This window comes from Ursus arctos, unplaced genomic scaffold (genome assembly GCF_023065955.2).
Source record: "Ursus arctos isolate Adak ecotype North America unplaced genomic scaffold, UrsArc2.0 scaffold_1, whole genome shotgun sequence".
Lineage (NCBI taxonomy): Eukaryota > Metazoa > Chordata > Mammalia > Carnivora > Ursidae > Ursus > Ursus arctos.
The window spans coordinates 93,921,359-93,939,708 of record NW_026622763.1 but is presented as its reverse complement, the minus strand read 5'-3'; the positions used below and the strand labels follow the sequence as shown (position 1 = coordinate 93,939,708).

The following is an 18,350-nucleotide window of genomic DNA, read 5'->3' as shown; positions in this document are numbered from 1 at the left end:
TGAAAGAAAAGAAAACCAGGAGGTTGAAATGGATATGATCAATTCCAGCCAGTGGGTTGGCCCAGGATATCTGAAGCTCCTTTAACAGAACTGATTTTAACGCAGTAAAATGTTGGCATTTCCTCTGCTTCCTCTTGTTCTAGGAGGATTCTTTGATATATTATTCCAATAATTATTTATTTATATCCAGGTGTGTAACAGGCAGTGCTTTGGGGACAAGGAGTCCTGGGGTGAAGGAAGCATAATCCCTGTGTTCATGAGGTCAGTATGAGGATCAAGATGTTCAAGAAATAAATGGACCGATGACGTCATACCAGATAGTGTTACATGCCTCGAAGGGAAATAAAACAGGGTAAGGAGAAAAGGAATAAGAAAGAATAATAGGGGCAGTGCTTTTAGTAGAGTCTTGGATGAAAGGAGGGACATAGCTCTGTGACTATCTTTGGGAAGAAGGTTTAAAGCATGCTAATGGGAAATGCAAAATCCCCAGCCAGGAGTGGGCTTGGTGTGCTTGTGTGGGGCTAAGTGGAGTGAGAGGAAGAAGACAGGAAATGAGTGAGCTTGGGTGGGTCATTAGAAGCACAGGGGGGAAGTAAAGAATTATAACATGCAAACACTGTCTCCCAGGAGTTTATAATCGCAGTAAACACATGAAAACAAACTCTATGATTGAATTCGATGCAGAAATATCTTTTTATACATGGGGTTTTCATGGAAATGATTAATAGTGGCTCCAAAGAAAGGTGGCACGGGGGGGAAATTTTTAGATTCATTTGGGACCTGCATACCATACACGTATCTTGGAGATTTATAATGCACGCATGTGCGTACACACAGTTCTGGGAAGTTCAGCAATGGAGAAATACCCCAGCTTTGTTTAACTCAACATACACCGAAGTATCTTATTGTGTTGATCTTTTGTTTCCTAATAAAGTGCTTACCAATATTCTGAGAAATAGTAGTACCGGGGCAGTCTATTTCATAAATTGGTGACTTCCAGAATTTTCAGAAATTATTTTCTTCAGTTTCCTGTAGATATATTCTTGTTCTGTTCACACAAGGTGTCAAATGCAGCACATTTGGTATGCACTAAGTTCATGGCACTAAGAGAGTGTATTAGGAGTTTAAAAAGTTCTATCTTTATTTAAAATTAGACAACTAACACTTTTTACTTTGAAGTATTCCCCTCATTTTTATCATGTCAGCTGTAAAGATCAAACTTAATAAAGATGAGAAATGTAGAGTCTTACTAGAACTTCGCTCAGCTGTTTGGACAGCTCTTCCAAAAGTCTCCTTTCCTGATTTACGATGCATCCATAATAGTTTTAAAGAGTCCATCATAACAATGTCGGTAAAATGCTAGATAAATTCCACCATGGATATCAGACGAGAAATGTATCCTCTATAAATAATGTACTTCAAGACACACACAAAATGGAATTCACATGAAATTTTATGCGCTTCAGAATGAAATAATCCCTGATTCGTGTAGGGAGACCGTAAACAATAACGTATGCATATTTATGGAAGAAGGCCGTGAGACTCGGCATGCAGCCCCCCAGCAGTGTTGCCTCTTCTGAAAATGGCGATAAAGTCCACCTGCTCTGACTCCATTTAGACCTTCTGCTTATGTCAAGTGCGCCCACGAAGGCATGAGGCTGCCTTTCATATGTGGCTTTCAGAAATTAATCTCATTCCCTCGTACTCCACATCCCAGAAGACCCAACAGCTCAAAACAGATTCATCAGGAAAAGAAAAGAACTGAATAAAAAGCCAGTCAATCAAGTCAACCTCTTGCTTCCCTTCATGGGTACTTCTCCCTTGGTCCCACAGGGATGGTCAGTGTGCGGTCTCTGTCTGAGCTGTTCTGGAAACAATGATTGTAAAGCATTGGGCCTTCATGCCCGGGGCCTCACCGAGGGCTGTGTCTTTAGAAAGGTGAGCCTATGGATCCTCTTTGGAAGTCATGCGGCTGAAAGAGCACTGCCTCAAGAGGGAGCGGCCTGGGAAGTCTGGTAAAACACCGGATTTAGGAACTGTGTGAAATCTCGAAAGCCACACCTTCTCTCCAGACTTCAGTTTTACCTTCCTGAAGGGAACTGTTGAGTTCTGAAAGTTCTGTGATTCTCTATTTTTTTATGCCAAAAATTAGTTTCAAGTTTTTGTCCCTTTAAACAGTTTAAAGGCCAAATAAACTAAAATACTTAAGAAATTCAGTTTTGGCGAATATTTCGTGTTTCTATATTCAATATTGCACTTTTTAAACCAGAAATCAAAAGCCCCAAATTATTATTTCACTATATTATCCTCTATACCTATAGGCCTTGTGGGAATTTAAAAGTACATCCTCTCAGACATGGATCGACCTCTTTGAGATTTTTGGACAGCCTGTCCTTGCAGCCTCCGTGGCACATGGAGATGATTCACTTTTTCCATTCTTTCCACACGGGGGCCTTCTTTCTCAGTTTCCGTTAGAGGAAAATGGGATTTTAATCTGTGAGAGTTAAGGGCCATCAAGGTTGGTCTGTTCTTCTACCAAAACCAGAGTCTACTTTTCTTAGCGTCAGCCTTTCCAAAAGGCCAGTCCAGTCTAATTATCCACATAGAGGGAAAGGCCTGTGCTCCCAGACTCATTGGTAACCTTCCCACATCCTCCTGATAGCATCCATGTCTACCCTTTCTCAACAGGTATATCTATATTTTTGCATCGTGTGCGTGTGTGTGTGTGTGAGAGAGAGAGAGGGAGAGAGAGGGAGAGAGAGCGCACAACCCAGCATCAGCATCCTCTGAGCTACGTCTGCTCTCCAGGTCAGTTCCATGACACTCTTATCTATAAGAGACACTGAGGTTCAATATCCAGGTTCAGACTGACCATGATGGAAGGTGAGATGTTAGGTTAAATCACTTTCTAGTGAACATCAGGGGATTCTTTGAGCTCTTTGGCTGCTTTGTAAATGTTTCGCTGCTCCTTAACTTCATTTTCTATTTTCATAGTTCTGTCTTATTGGAAAACAGTGTACTCAGAGCGAGAGCACTGCCATTCTTGGTGGCATCTGGGTTGTATTCAGGTCCTTAGGACAAGGGCAATCTCTTGTAATATTCATGAGCTTGTAAATGTTCCAGTAATCAGAGAATCCCTTTTTGTATTGCCTCATGTTTTCATGATGGGGGAGATGTGGGGTAGAGGGGAGCTCCCGTGGCTTACTGGCTCGCTTTCATTTGTTTCCAGGGGGTGAAGAGGGGCTATCTGATGGGTTAGTTTGGGAGAAAGAGCATGATACAGCCCTTTCTTTCTTTTTCTCTGTTTTTCTGGCTCTCTCCCTCTTTTGTCCGTGTCTCTCACCCTGCCCCAACAGTGCATTCTGTTCTGTCTCTGGCCAGAGGTTTGTATTTGCTCAGCTCCAGGGACCAGAGAAACGGACAAGCCTTTTAAATTCAAAGGTGAAGAAGTATCAACGCTTTCAGTCATAACTTTAAAGCTACGTCCTCCCATCTAGCCTTGCTTCCTTGCTCTCCTTTGTCTCCTTCCTAAGCAGCAAAGGTAAAAATGATTTCCAGATATCTACTTCTTATGTCTTTCTCTCACTTTTCTCTGAACACTGGAGAGGTGGTATCATTGGCACTCGGTCCCTTTGACTGAGTCTCAGTTTGGAGCCCTATGGCATTTTTCTGCTCCTAAATTTTCCACTTTTTGAAATGTTTCATGAAACAGAAAGAAACTTCCAGAAACTTTTTACAAATAGAAAGTAGATTAGCTTTCAGAACCAATTAAGACAAGTAACAATGACACTAGGCAAGTTTACTTAGCAACACAACAATCCTCAGAATGGAATGATTTAATCATGTCCACTGAAGATGGAAATGGGAATAATGACCCAGCCTCACTTTTCAGAAATGTCTAAGTGCATAAACATATGTCCTTTTGGCCTGTAGTTTTCCAGTAATCAGTTTCTGGTTCTTACCCACCTGTGCAACAGTAGGGATTAGTGGAAAACTTCCAATTACACATCATACCACACGCATGCCATGTGGGAACTGTAGCATATAAAAAACACAATTTCTAGCTTTCAAAACAAACATAAAGAGGGATATTACATAGGGTAATTCTGGGAAATGGAAGAGAGGCCGTAATGGTTATGGATACCTGGGGAAATGTGATGTTGAACTGAACAGAGAGAATTGGCCTTGGACAAGGGAGGTCGTCCTTAAGTGGCCAACAGGCTGAGTTACGCATTCTGGAATACTCTCCCATGATCACCTGTAATATGCACTGATTTTTTTAATACTCTAGAGGCAAAAAAATTTCCCATACAATATTATGCTTTAGTGATGCTATAATTGTTTGATCCTTAGAGAAAAACACCAGCTAATGAAGGTTTCTAGAAGAGACTTTTTCTATGAAACTTTAAGACGATCTGAAAAGTTTAATCGTCATTAACCTGGAACCATTTTGAACATAGAAGTGTAGTGTTCTTAAAAATTTCACTTGTTTTTCAAATGCTGTGACTTTTCTTACCATGATGAGGATAGGTATGAATGGAAAGCGTTTCCAAAAGTTTTCAGTTTTCTCATAAATATTTTCTGTGGCTACAGGTAGAATATTTCTCTTTCTCTGGTGCTCCTGGCAAAACTTTGCAGTCCCTGGAAAATAAAGAGGAGACTAAAAGCATTGGGGGGATATCTTCTCTGGTCGTGTAGGTCAAGAAGGCTTTATCCAGGCTGTTTCTGATAGCAGGTCCCCAGGTGAATGTCTTTTTGGTTGGAGAGTGAGTTTTTGTCCCTCTATCTGGCACCTTCTAGTCTGCTGGCCGGGACTCTTTCCTGTGCACCTGCAAGAAAGCTCAAGAAAGTAATTCACAGTTGTTCTTGGACTTCTTGGAGAATTCACAACAACCTGATTTTAAAAACATGGATGCTGGAGTGCAGCCTGATTGCGAAGTGTTTTTAAGGTGCTATGATATGCTTTGCAAGCCCCCCATCTTAACCACAAAAATAAATAAAAAGTTCAAAATCGCGCTGTGCATAGGTAGAAAGCAAATATTTAAAAAAGAGTAATAAAAAGCCAAAAGGAATTGGGTGTGTGGAGGAATTGTGTCTTGGACTGACTTGTTTATGATTTGCAAAAAAAAAATTTACCAGACTGAAGAAAAAAACAGAGTTAATGTGCTTTTACTGACGTTTCCCCAGCAGGTTCCTGCATAGTCAACTCAAATAAAGTCATGCGTGTTTGATCGCAAAATACAATCTGTACCTCAGAAAAGGCTGTGTTCTTCAAGGAGCGTGTATCTTTGGGAAAGAGAAGCATGCAGAGTAGAGGAGCAAGAAGGTGGTGTCTGCTTGCACTGGGATGGTCCCTGGTGCAAAAGGCAATGCTGATCGGCTCCCCAACGTCCACTTCCCCTCTCCCCATTGAATGGCTGTTGTTGGTGTAAGATCCATCCCCCCTTCTAACTTCTTGGGTGGACCCTGAAGACCTGGCCTGAGAGTAGTTTTGCTCCACTGGCTGCTATAGTGAGTGGTTCACATGTGGCTATGTGGCCGGTAGGATGAAGCTCAGGGTTTCATTTAATAGTTGCTGGGTTGGAAGTACTCTCTCTTCTGAATGAGTGGTCCACGGAAGAGAGGCCTGCAATTGCTATCGCCATTTTACTACCATGGGAGAGGGAGCCAGATTGAATAGAACCCAACTAGGATTAAGCCACCCAATTTATACTATTTTCTTGGCCACGAGGATTAGTTCAGAGGTGGTCACATGATTGGAGTTGGTCCTTAATGGAGAAGCTGATGACTTCTGTTCAATGGTTTCAAGGACATATGTTCTCACTCTCTCTGGGTGATCTGGTATCTGAGGCCATTTTGCTACAAAGAAGGAAGCTGACCTGAGGGCAGAGCCAGCACGGGGAGGAGGCAGAGTCTGAACAGTTATAGGGAAATGGGGCTAAAATCTTGATCAAACCTATCCTGAAATTTTTCACTTTCCACAAATTTTTTAATTTTGAGAGCCAATATTTTGTTACAAATAAACGAATTGGTTGAATTGGAAGCATGAGTTGATTGAAACAAACTTGAATCAATGATACTCCCTAAAGAAGAGTTGGTATGCTATACTGTGTATGCTATCATATGTACAAAAATGCACATTAATTTTTTAGAGGTGTCCTAAGAGAAACATTCACATGTAGAAGACAAAGAACAATAAAATATGCAAATTTAAATCTACACCTTCACTATGTAGGTCAAATGTCTCAGTCACTTAGTTTCAACTGATTTACTGGAGAAAACACAAAAGCCTATAATAAGAATCAGATGTATTACAAGTTGCATATAACTAATTGGATTCAACAAAATCTTGGAGATGTTTCTGCTTGTTTTTTGAGCAATCCAACAATTTAGTCAAAATAGAAACTGTCTTCTTTCAATTCAGAGAAACAAATGAAAAATATACAGTACAACATAAGAAAACAATGCAATTTTGTTCAATTGAAAGATACACACACATACCAAGAAAACTACAAACATATATACACAAACACACAGAAGAAATTATACAATGACACACACACAAATAATTTACCCAAACAGAAAACTAAACTGTCTCACATGCTAAAATCCATGGGTACCAATATACAAAGAAAGGCTATCTGCCCTTTCTCAATGATTATAGTTTACTCTGAAGTGACAATCCAAATAATTGAAATATCTAGTGGTTATTAAATGTATGATAAACACTTTAATATATGCATGCTTTCTCCTTCTTAAAAAAAAAAAACCCAAAGGACAAAACCATTATATAAAATTGTTCAAGAACCGAATCAAACCCTAATGTAAAACTAATGGAATTAGAAAGTGCTTTGAGCTTTATTTATTTATTTAAAAAAATATCTAAGACCATGAGGCAGGTAGAACAAAGAAGGAGGAGGAAGAAGATGGAGGGCTGGCTAGGAAGGAATAAAGAAAAAGGACAAGGAAGGGAATGAGAACTAGAATTATGTTAGCACATGAACAGTGGCTGAATTAGAGGGTCAGAGGGAAATGCCTACACTATTTTTTCAGGATCTTTATCAACATTGTTATTATCACCAACCAATTCATCAGGTTAGCCATGATCGTGCTTATATCAAAAAGGAATGCGAGTTAGTCAAATTGGTTATCTTAATAAAAGACTTAAATCGAAAGTTTTGGGAATTACAAGAGCATAAACGAAGAGTGTTCTGAGGATGACAACTGTTAATACCTGTTTTGCCCCAGCGTGGTCTAAAGGAACAATGCCCTGCCCCCAGGGCCTGTATGATGGGCTCTCGTGTTTAATACCTTGTTTATCTAGAGCCTGTGCTCACAGATTAGTAAACCAGATATGAGCATCTGATTCCAGGGCAGCAAAATCATTACCTTGCCAGTAAATTTGAGCATGACCTGGCCCCGGGAGACCAACTGGACCAATCAGATTTTCCATCTCAAGGACTGAAATTAAGAAAGACAAAGGAATCTGCCAGTTGGCAATAAAGTGGAAGCTAAAAAATTGCCTTGGGGTGAATCTGAGGCATCATAAGCCAAAACCATGTGCAGCCAGAAGTATGAAGAAGCAGATATTTGGAGGAGGGACAGAAGCAAGCCGACTGGGGAGGACTCTTCCTGCAGAGTCATAAAGCTTGGTCGAACTGAGGCAGAACTTAAGGAGCCACAAACTTCTGATTGCTGGCATCCCTGGAGGTACTACGATCTCCCAGGGCTTTCTGAGGTGGGGATCTATTACAGCACCTGTTTGGGGAGGGAGCTGACTCCTCCAGGGGTGCCAAGTGTGTCTTTGTGAGAAACTTCCCTGTTACTTGAGCTAACTTGAGCGTCTCTATTCTTGCAAACCACAGGAGTTGGCTGAAACACTTCTCAACTCATTTTGGGCATTTCTGCCTCTAAAGCAGTTCTGCCTGTAAGCTTTCAATTACACATAAGAATTTTCTGAAGAGTGTTTTGGGAAGACCGTTTCCTGGGACAGAACTCTGGAGATTCTGGTTCAGTGAGTATGGAGAAAGCCCTGGAGTCGGTTTTTTCCGATGTAGCTGACTGGGGACTGGTATTTGGGAGCCCATGCTCCAGTTCATGTGGTCCCTTTACTGGGAGGTCTCTAATCCTGTGGTCCTCCTACTTTTTGCTCTCAGGATCTCTCTTCACTCTTAAAAATTATTGACGACTTACAGAGCTTTTGCTTACACGCTCTATGTCTACCAGTATTTATCATATTGGAAATAAAAATTGCAAAAAAGAACATTTTTATAAATCCATTGAAAATAATAAACTAATTCCATGTTGCATTAGTTTCCTGGAGCTGACTGGCTTAACAGCTTTATTTATTGTCTCACAGTATGGTAGACTAGTTGTCTGAAATCATGGTGTAGGCAAATTTGGTTTCTTCTGAGAGCTGTGAAGAAGAAGTTGTTCCATGTCTCTCTCTTAAGTCTTGGGAGCCTCGGGTGTTCCCTGGCTTGCAGATGATGTTATCCCTGTGTCTTCACACCATCTCCCCACTGTGCATGTCTGTCTCTGTGCCCAAATTTCTTTTTATAAGGACATAAGTCATCTTGGATTAGGGCCCACTCTCATGATTTAATCTCAACTTGATCATCTGCAAAGATCCCATTTTCAAGTAAGGTCACTGTCATAGGAACCAGGCGTTAGGACTTCAACATTTTCTGGGAGACATAATTTGACCCATAACACATGCTGACACAGTATTCTGTGTAAATAACCATATTTTCCAACATAAAAACATTAAGTGAGAGGATGGACATTGTTTTACATTTTTATAAATCTCCTTAACATTTGGCTTAATAGAAGACAGCTAGATTCAACTTCCCAATTTTCTGGGATACATTGTTTTAGTTGAAGTATATGGAGAAAATCTCATCTCACAGATAAATATAGTTGGAAAGAGAGAGTTATTTTAAAAGAGTTGCCGGATAGTTGTGGATAATTTTCTATGATACTGTACCAAATCTTGACAAATCATAGTTTCATAAAAGCTATTGTTGTATGGAATTTGAAACCATGTTGGTAAATTTTCATATGTTGTTACTTCAAAATTCAATGGCATCTCTTGCAATTTGAAGGGGTCTTTTTATCTACACACAATTTTATAACACCATGCAATGGTCATTTAAAAAATATCAGTTCCCTGAATTTTGCAGAGTTCTCAATTATACAGTGGAAAACTTTAATGTACCCTTATAAGAGAAGGAGAAGGGAAAAGGTCACACAATGTCTTAGCATTTTTATGAAATAATTTTAGCTCTTGGATCAACTGAAATGGTCTCAGGAGTCCCCATGGGTCCTCAGGCTACGCTCTGAGAGCTTCTGCTCTAATACATCATTGCTTGAGGAAATTTTAGCAACATTTCACCTACCATCTTAAATTCTCTCTTCTCCATGGAATCTCAACTGCTCCCCATGTAGATGGAGTGGCCTCTTCCTTGGTGCATACTTGCTATGTGGTCTCCTAGAGCACTCCAGGGGCTGGATTTGTTCACATTTTTCTCACCGTTGGTAAAGAACGCAGTGCCTTGAGACAAATCCTTTCTAGTTGGAACTGGATTAAATTAGTTACCTTGCTTTTATGCATAATAGCTTTTAATAATCAAAAGACCCAGTTTGCAATTAACTGTCGCTATTCCTAATGTTTATCATAAGGTAGTCTTTCGAGTCAATTAAAATTTTTTTCTAACTTCTCTACCTTAAGAAGAAAAACAGTTTGTAAAACGAAGTAAGTCACATATGCTTGAAATTCTAAGCTTTTGTAAGTGCTTGTAAGTGCCTTAAGCTTTTGTAAACGCTATTCCCTCTGTCTGATTGCTGTCAGCCTGGCAAACTTCTACTCATCCTTCATGATGCAAATCAAGCCCCTTCTTTGACTTCATGAGACACCATTCATCTCATCAAGTAATTTTACTTATTCTCTGTTGTGCTCTAAAGTCCCTTTCTGCATTTTTCTCTTATAGGAATCTCATAAAGATGTCTGAGTGGTTCAGAGAGGAAGAGATCTATTTCTCACTTCTGTTGTGTGGCTAATAAGAGCAGGAGTGCTGAGCTATGTTACTCGTATCTACACGAGTAGAAAAGAGCACTACATCTAGGATGGGGTTGTCCCAGTCATTTTAACAAATTGATGGGTTATGTTTTCATTCAGACCCCACTGGTTTCTGGTGGCAGAAATTCAACTCAAGTAAAATGGGGAATTTGTGAATATATATTGGTTCAGTGGAAGGGTCACAGAATTGAGGAACAGCCTCAGGCATACAGGGTTCAGGGTTGCTCCAGGGGATTTGGAGACTGGAATTGGGATGGGAATGCTTTTAGAACTCCATGTTTCATTTTCATTTCTCTCTGTAGACCAGCTTTCTCCATGAAGCTAGAACCATGACTTTGATACCAACAGCTCCTGGGATCATATCTTACCTGCATTGCCATCCACAGGAAGGGACTTTTCTCCCAGCAACATTTGAAAAATCTCAGGACCATCAGATTACCTTGTTTTGGATTACCTGCCCAATTCTTGGACACGTGACCAAGACCAAGAGGGTGATGAAGTAGACTTGGCTCAGGTTGGGTCATAGGCCCATCTTAGAGGCAGTTACTGGATCCAAGAAGGGGAACCATGAAAGAAGGTGACAGAATCCTTTGAGCCCAATTATTAGAATGGGGGAATAAAGAAGTGGGGGAAACAGTTCTCCAAAGAAGGCGAGTTCTGTTTTCAAGAAGGAAGAGGGTCCTAGATAGACTAATCATTAATTGTCTACCACAATAACTGCCTGGTCTGTCTTTACAAAATCTTTTGTGAAGACATTTGAAAATACCACGTTAGCCAGCCATGGCCAATTTAATCATGTTGTGTGCTTTGGAGTAGTGACATCAATTAATGTCTGTGGCTGAATGAACTTAGTTATTTAATAATTGCATTTTAATATTTCAGGTTACATGCTTTCCTAGTATTGCAAATCAGCACTTCACAGGGAACTGTTTGTTATTATTTTCCTGTGGTGAATAATGTGATGAAATTACACGGGTACTACTAGATTTTACACAGAATTGGCATTCACATTAGTTTCCACCAGTTTCCCCAGGATTAGTCTGGGCCACATAATATGGTTTTCCTATAGTAACTATAGCCCTGTAAAGATCATAAGGTCTGGATAGGTGACTCAGAGCCACTGTATAATTCAGAGGAGTTGTCCCTTTGAGTCTACCTTTGGAAACCAAACACCAGACTTGGCAAAGTGGGTTTAGGTTGAAAGACCACTTCAGAGCAAACCCAATGTCTAACTGCTTCACCCACAAGAGTACAATGTCATGAGTAAGTTCATATTCCATTTTCACCTTCCTCTTACTTTCTTATTTATTGATTATCTCTTAATTTTTATGATTGACTATCATTTGTTGACAACCTTGTTTAGTGCTTTGCATATAGAAGGCTCTTAAATATTTTTGTCCTCATCATTCTATTATATTTGCTCTGGCTAAAATCACCAATGTGATTAATCTCTGGTTAAATGTCAGATGGGATTTTTCCTAGGTTTTAATCTACATTGGATTTCTTCTATGCAACTATCTTCTCTTGGGGTGCCTGGGTGGCTTAGTCGGTTAAGCGCCCAACTCTTGATTTTGTCTCAAGTCATGATCTCAGGGTCCTGAGATTGAGCCTTATGATGGGCTCTGCATTCAGCAGGGAGTCTGCTTGCGTTTCTCTCTCTCCCTCTCCCTCTCTAAAATCCATCAATCAATCTTAAAAAAACTATCTTCTCTTTCCCTTTTTTCTTTCATAGCATTTAGTATAATTTATAATTATATAATTGTATGTTTATTAAATATCTTCTAACTATAACCTCATGAAGATAAGTACTATATTTTTGTTCATTTTTGTGATAACCTCCATCCAACACAGGACTTGATGTACTAGGTGTTCAAAAAAATATTTGTCCCATGACTGAATGAGAAAAAAAGAGTACATTTTGAGTCATATTCCTCTAGGAAATACAGGTAATTCTAAGAAATGGAGGAGGGGCAGATGAAAAGAAAAAAATGGCAGGCAGCCAAAGTACTAAGGCAAATAGGTTTTTATTTTTTAAATATTGTCTCCAAAAATGGCCTATGCCCCATGATGCTCTTGAACACTGACTGTGACTATAAAGTACACATGTTTTATATTTGAATACATGGAAGCAGGAAGCATCTGGCTTCCCACTGTGAGCACTCACAGGACGGGTGGTAGTGCCTAACTTCTTCTCCCCTTGAGTTTGCTTTACTTCTTCCCTTTCCAGACCAAAGAGATTGACTAATGGAGGCCAGTGGTGTGACCATCTTCTGGGATTGGTGCCCAAGACCTTTCCTTCACGTACCCATCTGAGGGGAAGAGGGAAGCATATACCCAGGCAAGAGTCATTTGCACCGAAACCATCTTCCTTTCTCTCAACTCCAGCATGTGTTTTTCAGTTAAATTGGAATAATTTTTTTTCAAAGGAAACAGAAAAGCTATATTTGTTTTCCAACACTTCATCAACATCAAAGTATTTACCAAGTTCTCATCTGCATGTAGCACTTTGCTACTTGTGTTCTCGTTCCAGCTCTGCCACTAATTAGCTGTGTAACTTGGGCACATCATTGTGTTTCATATCATTGTTTTACTCTAACTTCCTTATTTGCGAAAAATTGAAATGGTCAGTAAGGTCTTTCCAGGTCTAACCATCAAGGATGAGAAACAGCCATCGTAGTTCTTATTTGTGAGTTGACTGAGTACAACAAAGCAATCATTGCTCAAGGAAACTAGCAAATGTATTTATTCATTCATTCTACAGTCCTGCCTGGACCTACAGTGTAGTGAATAAGAGCATTTTCACTGGAGCCCAAGCTTGAATTCTGGCTTTGCCACTTCCCTGACTCTGAGCAAGTTCCTTCACCCCTTTGTGCCTCATCACCTCAGATATATGGGGAGAATAATGGCACTAGTACTTAACACAAAGGATTGTTGGGAGAATTAAGTGGGAAAAGTGTGAAAGATGCTTAGAATATATGATAGATATTCAATACATGTCAGTGATTATTATTTACTGAGAACTGACTTGGTGCCAGGCACACTATGAAGCACGGGGGATATAAGACTCAATGATGAGGCAGTTAGATTTTACTCCATCCAATCAAGTCTCTCAATGAGTGGTCCTTAAGGCTGGCTGCATATTAGAATCACTCGAAGAGCTTGTAAAATTCTTCTTTGGGTCACTCTGCGGGGACCGGGCTCAAGAGGGAGCACAAATGCTAATACTCTGGCTACTGTTAACTGTTGTAAAACTGTCTTTTGTCTCTGACCCAGAAGTCTTGTGTCTTCTGTCAGCATTCAGGAAACTGAGGCAGACTGACCTGTTGGCTTGCAAGAAGAATAAAATCTCAGACCCTTCACAGTTCTTGATATAATCTAGACCTAAGTTTACAGTAAATAATCTAGACCATGAGTTTATCATAAGAACAAGGAAAAGAGAACATATTAGCAACACTAAGAGGATATAATCAGTCAAACTCAAAATGTGGGGCTTCGACAGGAGAAATAATCCAGTTTCTTCAATAAATAAATAGCATGGAAAAAAATGTCTGGGGAACTGCTATATATTTAAGAGACAATAGACTAACGTCAACGGAATGAAATGCATGCACCTTATTGGACAATTGTTCAGGGAGAATTTACCATTTATTCATCCAATAATTCATTTAATTGGTCTAGGAGCTGGAGATAGAGAGATGTAAGAGGAAGTTTCTCAAGACATGCTGCTCAAACAAGACTCAGATGCCCACGAGTAACATAGGAGCTGTAATAGGAGTAGGCAGTGGGTGCTGTAGAGGAAGGAGTGGCCATTAATCCTTGGGGACAGGAGAAAAACAAAAAAATAATTCATGCTGGAGCTGAATTTTTAAGCTTAATTTTTGAAACACAACTTATTTGAGGCATTTTTCATAATCACATAGTTTACTCATTTCAAGTATACAATTCAAAGATTTTAAGTAAATTTATCAAATTGTTCAACAATCACCATACATCAGTTTACAACCATTTCCTTTGAGTCGAATTTTTAAAGATGAGTAGGTATTTGCTAAGGAGACAAGGGAAGAGACAGATACTCCAGGAAGAGTGGAAACGAAGAGCAAACAACAATATTAACTAATATTAATAGAATTTTCATTCTGTGTCAAGCTAAGAGCTGTATATGGCTTATTTCTTTTACTCTTTATAATAACACAATGATGTAGGATGTATTATTGTAACCCTCACCTTATAGATGGGGGAGCTAAGGCACAATGAGAATACTGCCTTAGGTCATCACATTAATAAGTGGTGGGATGGAATTGGAATTTAAACCCAGGCAGTCTGACTGTAATGACTATTCTTATGCATTCTGCTTTCCTGCTTGGAAGGTCCTGGTCTAAAAAGAGTGGTATGAAGGAGTTTGAATGGTTTGAGTGCAGAGGAGGTGAGAGTGGGCAGGAGAAGTGGTCTTGCTGGGATGGTGATCCAGCTTGTCTGGTATGATTGATGGATTATGGAGATGAAAAAGCAACAGGAGGAGCAGGTTGTATTGAATCTGAGATTCCTTCGGGTCATTCAGGTGGAAGCATCCAGAAGGTGTTTGAATACACACAACTGGGATTGCAAAAAGATATAACTCTCACTTACATATAAATGGTAGCTGGATCCAGAAGTGTAAATGAGACTGTTCGGAAATGACATGAGGAATGAAAAGAGAAGGCACAGGACAGAACTCTGGACAATGTGAACTTTAGAAAATAGAACAAGAGAAGATGCCAGAGACTGAATTGTCCCTAAAACAAATTTCACGTGGTGAAGCACTAACCTCCAATATGACTGTTTTGGGAAATGGGGTTTTTAGGAGATAATTAAGGTTAAATGAAGTCACAATGTTGGGGTCCCAATCCAATAGTATTGATGGCCTTATAAAAAGAGGAAGAGAGAGATCCCTCTCTATGTGCACGCACCAAAGGAAGGCTATGTGGGGACACAGCAAGAAACCAGACATCTGCAAATGAGGAAGAGAGCTCCCACCAGAAGCTGATCCTACTGGATCTTGGTCTGGGACTTCCAGCATCCAGAACTGTGAGAAATAAATTTCTGTTGTTTAAGCCCCCCAAACCAATGGTATTTCGTATGGCAACCTAAGCAGACTAAGACAGAAAAGGAGCCAGTTGTGCGGCCTAAAAATGGGTGATCAGGACAGGAGAAAAAGTACCAAGTGCAGTGTCATGGAAGTCAAAGGGGGAGTTTCACAAAGGGAATAGTAAACCGGATATGCCTCCAAAAGGTCATAATGTTTGACACATATTCATTAGATTTGACAAATTGGAAGTGATTAATGATCTTGACAGGGTGTGGAGGTGAGGAAGTGGAAGCCAGGTTACAGTGGATTGAAGATTAAATGTGAGTCAAAGAAGTGGATTGTCCAGAGATTCTTTCCACTGGCCTTACCTGTGAACTTGTCAGAAGTTCAGACTCTCCTGCCCAACTAGACCTCCTGAATCATCACCTCATTTGAATAAAAGGCCCATAAATTAGAATTGAGAGATTCTGGGCTACCATCTGGACCACTTCTTCTAGGAAAATACTTGGGAATAAAAAGAGAGAGGATTACAAAAATAGCCAAGGGGAAGCGGAAGTGACTTTTAAAATGGGGGACACTTGAATCTACTGACAGTCGGTAAGTAAGAAGTCAGCCGAAAGGGAAAGATTGAACGTAAAGGGGAAAGAAAGGATAACCAATAGAGTTTCCAGGTGGAGAAAATAGCCTTGTTTGAGAGTAAGATCACATTTCCCTTTGACGTGGGAAAGAGAAAATGTTGGTTATGTCAACAGAGTTTTAGGAAGGGGTTAGGAGGTGAGGGAGTACTGTCCAATGACCTCATATGTATATTTCTTCTCTCTGAGGTTGGAGGCATAAACACCTGCTTACAGAGGGGAGCGAATTGGCTGAAGGTCCATGGGGTCTGAACTGGACAGGAAAGTATGTCTCCAGGAGTGTGTGGAGCAATGCGAAGAAAGAGAGGGCTGAGAAGCTGGCTTACTTACCGAGAGCCATGAGGTCAAGAGCGTGTGGTTAAGGATTGGATACTCGAGTCAAGCACGCCGGGTGAAGCAGTTCCAGACAATGATAACATCTTAGGGGCACCCATGGAAGTGGCCAAAAGATTGTTAGAATTGTGAAGAGTAAACAACTGCGAATAGAGCACGTCAGCTAGACCAACCTTTGGATGTTGAAGTCATGATTGTGACACTTACCTGCAGACAAAAGACTGAAAGCTGGACTTGGCCTTCGTAGTTCTCGAAGGGAGTTTCACTGGCACCGCCAGGAGGAAAGTGTAGAGGATGGACCAGGAAGACGGATTAAACCTCCACAAAGAGAAGGTTTTGTGTCATGGTTTGAAAGTAGCAACGGGGAGCAGGAAGAATGAGCACAGTGATTCTCAGTCCTGGCTGTGATAAAGAGGGGACATGCCAGGAGGGGAAGAGCACAGTCTGTGCCCTGCTGCTCCCAGTCCACCAGATCCTGTGTGGGCTCTCATCTGACCTGCCAGTCACACTGCTTCTTCCTCCTACCCTGTCAGTCCTTCCCAGTGTCACTGGTAGTCACTGGACCGAGCTGCTCTTCATCAGCAGCCTCCAGGAACACCCTTACGGGGATGGTTTCGACCATCCTACTCAAGGCCCATGGTATGAAATTTGACCCTTGCTGGCCGATGGGGACTCTAGTGCATGAGAGATGTTCTGTGAATGGTAGCCCTCTTCCTTCAGTCTTCCTCTTTCTCCTTGTAAGTTTTGTTGACTTGGAAGTGGGGTTTCTGTAGATGGAGAGCTGTGGGGGTCAGAGGGTTTTGAGAAAGAATCTGTGGGGAGGAGAGTCTAGACAGATTGGCCCGAGAGACCTAAATTGGTGACATTTGGCTGTCAGACTTTATAAAATGAAGGAAGCATTGGAGGCTTGGAACCTGGGGCAGTGACAAGATCCATTTTGTATTTGGGGGAAATAATTCTATAGACAGCTAGAAAGATAGACAGATTGGCAGACAAGAGATTAGGAACCAGAAGATGAGTTAATATTTGATGCTCAGGACTGATTGGAGTAGAGAGTGTTCTGGATCAGAGAAGTAGTTGGAAGGTAGTTTCAAATCATCCAGGCTTATGAGATTAAGAACGTAAATCAGTGTAGTTCAGCACTGGGAAGGAAAAGGAAATAAGGTGTAGAGGTTAGTTTTCCTTGCAAACATGGAATCCAGATTGGGTTACAATTATCTTATGACCTCATTACTTTTTTTTCCCCTGCAATTGTGTTTCTTTGGATTCTTTCAATTGTTTTTGTTTATATAGTCCTAGAAGCTAGAATAGAAGCTCCCACTAAAGTTTCATACCAGTTGTTACATCAGAGCCCAGGAACTAAAGCACTTTGATTTGTGGAGTAAAAATATGGCTATTACGAATATTTTTAATTGTTGAATACATCTTATATTCTTGTATTCTTCAGTTCTCCATTTTTAGACATATCCCAGACTCTTCTTTAGGAGGGATTTCTGAACTGGTCTAAAACTATACAAATATGAATCTGTCGATATTATAGTTACGGCAACAAAAACTGGGCGTCAAGGGTGAGGTGGGGAGAAGAGCATTGTGGGAGTTGTAATTACAAGTTTGCCAAGACACAGCAGGCTGGATCTACTTCTCATTTCTCTTCTTCCTAGTGCAATTTCACTGGCTGATACAACTTTATTCTCTGGACTTTTGGTTTTCAAAGAGTAAGTCATTAATGAAATGTAGGTGCTTGTGATAGAGGCACATGGTTCTGTAAGTAAAGTCACTTGGTTATACATCTGCACCTGCCTTAGTTTTTGTTAGAAACTGGCAGCCTGGGGGCGGGGGGCTCTCATTCTATTAATACTCATGCGAAGCTAAGTAAGGCACGTTTGGAACATGGCACTTTCAGGGTGAGCGTGCTGGGCACTGGGTGGCTCAGTCGGTTAAGTGTCTGCCTTTGGCTCAGGTCATGATCCCAGGCTCCAGCTTCCTGCTTCCTTAAACCAGTGATTTGTCTTTTTAAGCTTCATTAGTTTTACCTGTAAAATGAAATGTGAACAGAACCCATCGCTGAGAGCTCTTAGAGGTGAATACGATCCTGTATCCCAAGCCTTGTCCCAGAGTCCGACACACAGAGTCAGATCAGCATTGTTCGTAACTTTGGTGCTCCTTTCCACGGAGAGCTACAGAGTTTTCAATCAGGAAAATTCTTTTTCTCCTCAGACCAACAATACTGTAACTAGGA

At 40.6% G+C, this 18,350-nt stretch overlaps 1 long non-coding RNA gene across 1 annotated transcript; it reads left to right on the top strand.

The window, feature by feature from the left end:
- Positions 1–7,608: 7,608 nt before the first annotated feature.
- LOC123000603 (uncharacterized) lies at positions 7,609–17,906 on the top strand. Its single transcript, XR_006408689.3, has 4 exons — positions 7,609–7,710; positions 7,866–8,014; positions 10,381–10,655; positions 12,306–17,906. It is a non-coding gene; the product is annotated as an uncharacterized LOC123000603 (long non-coding RNA).
- Positions 17,907–18,350: the final 444 nt, after the last annotated feature.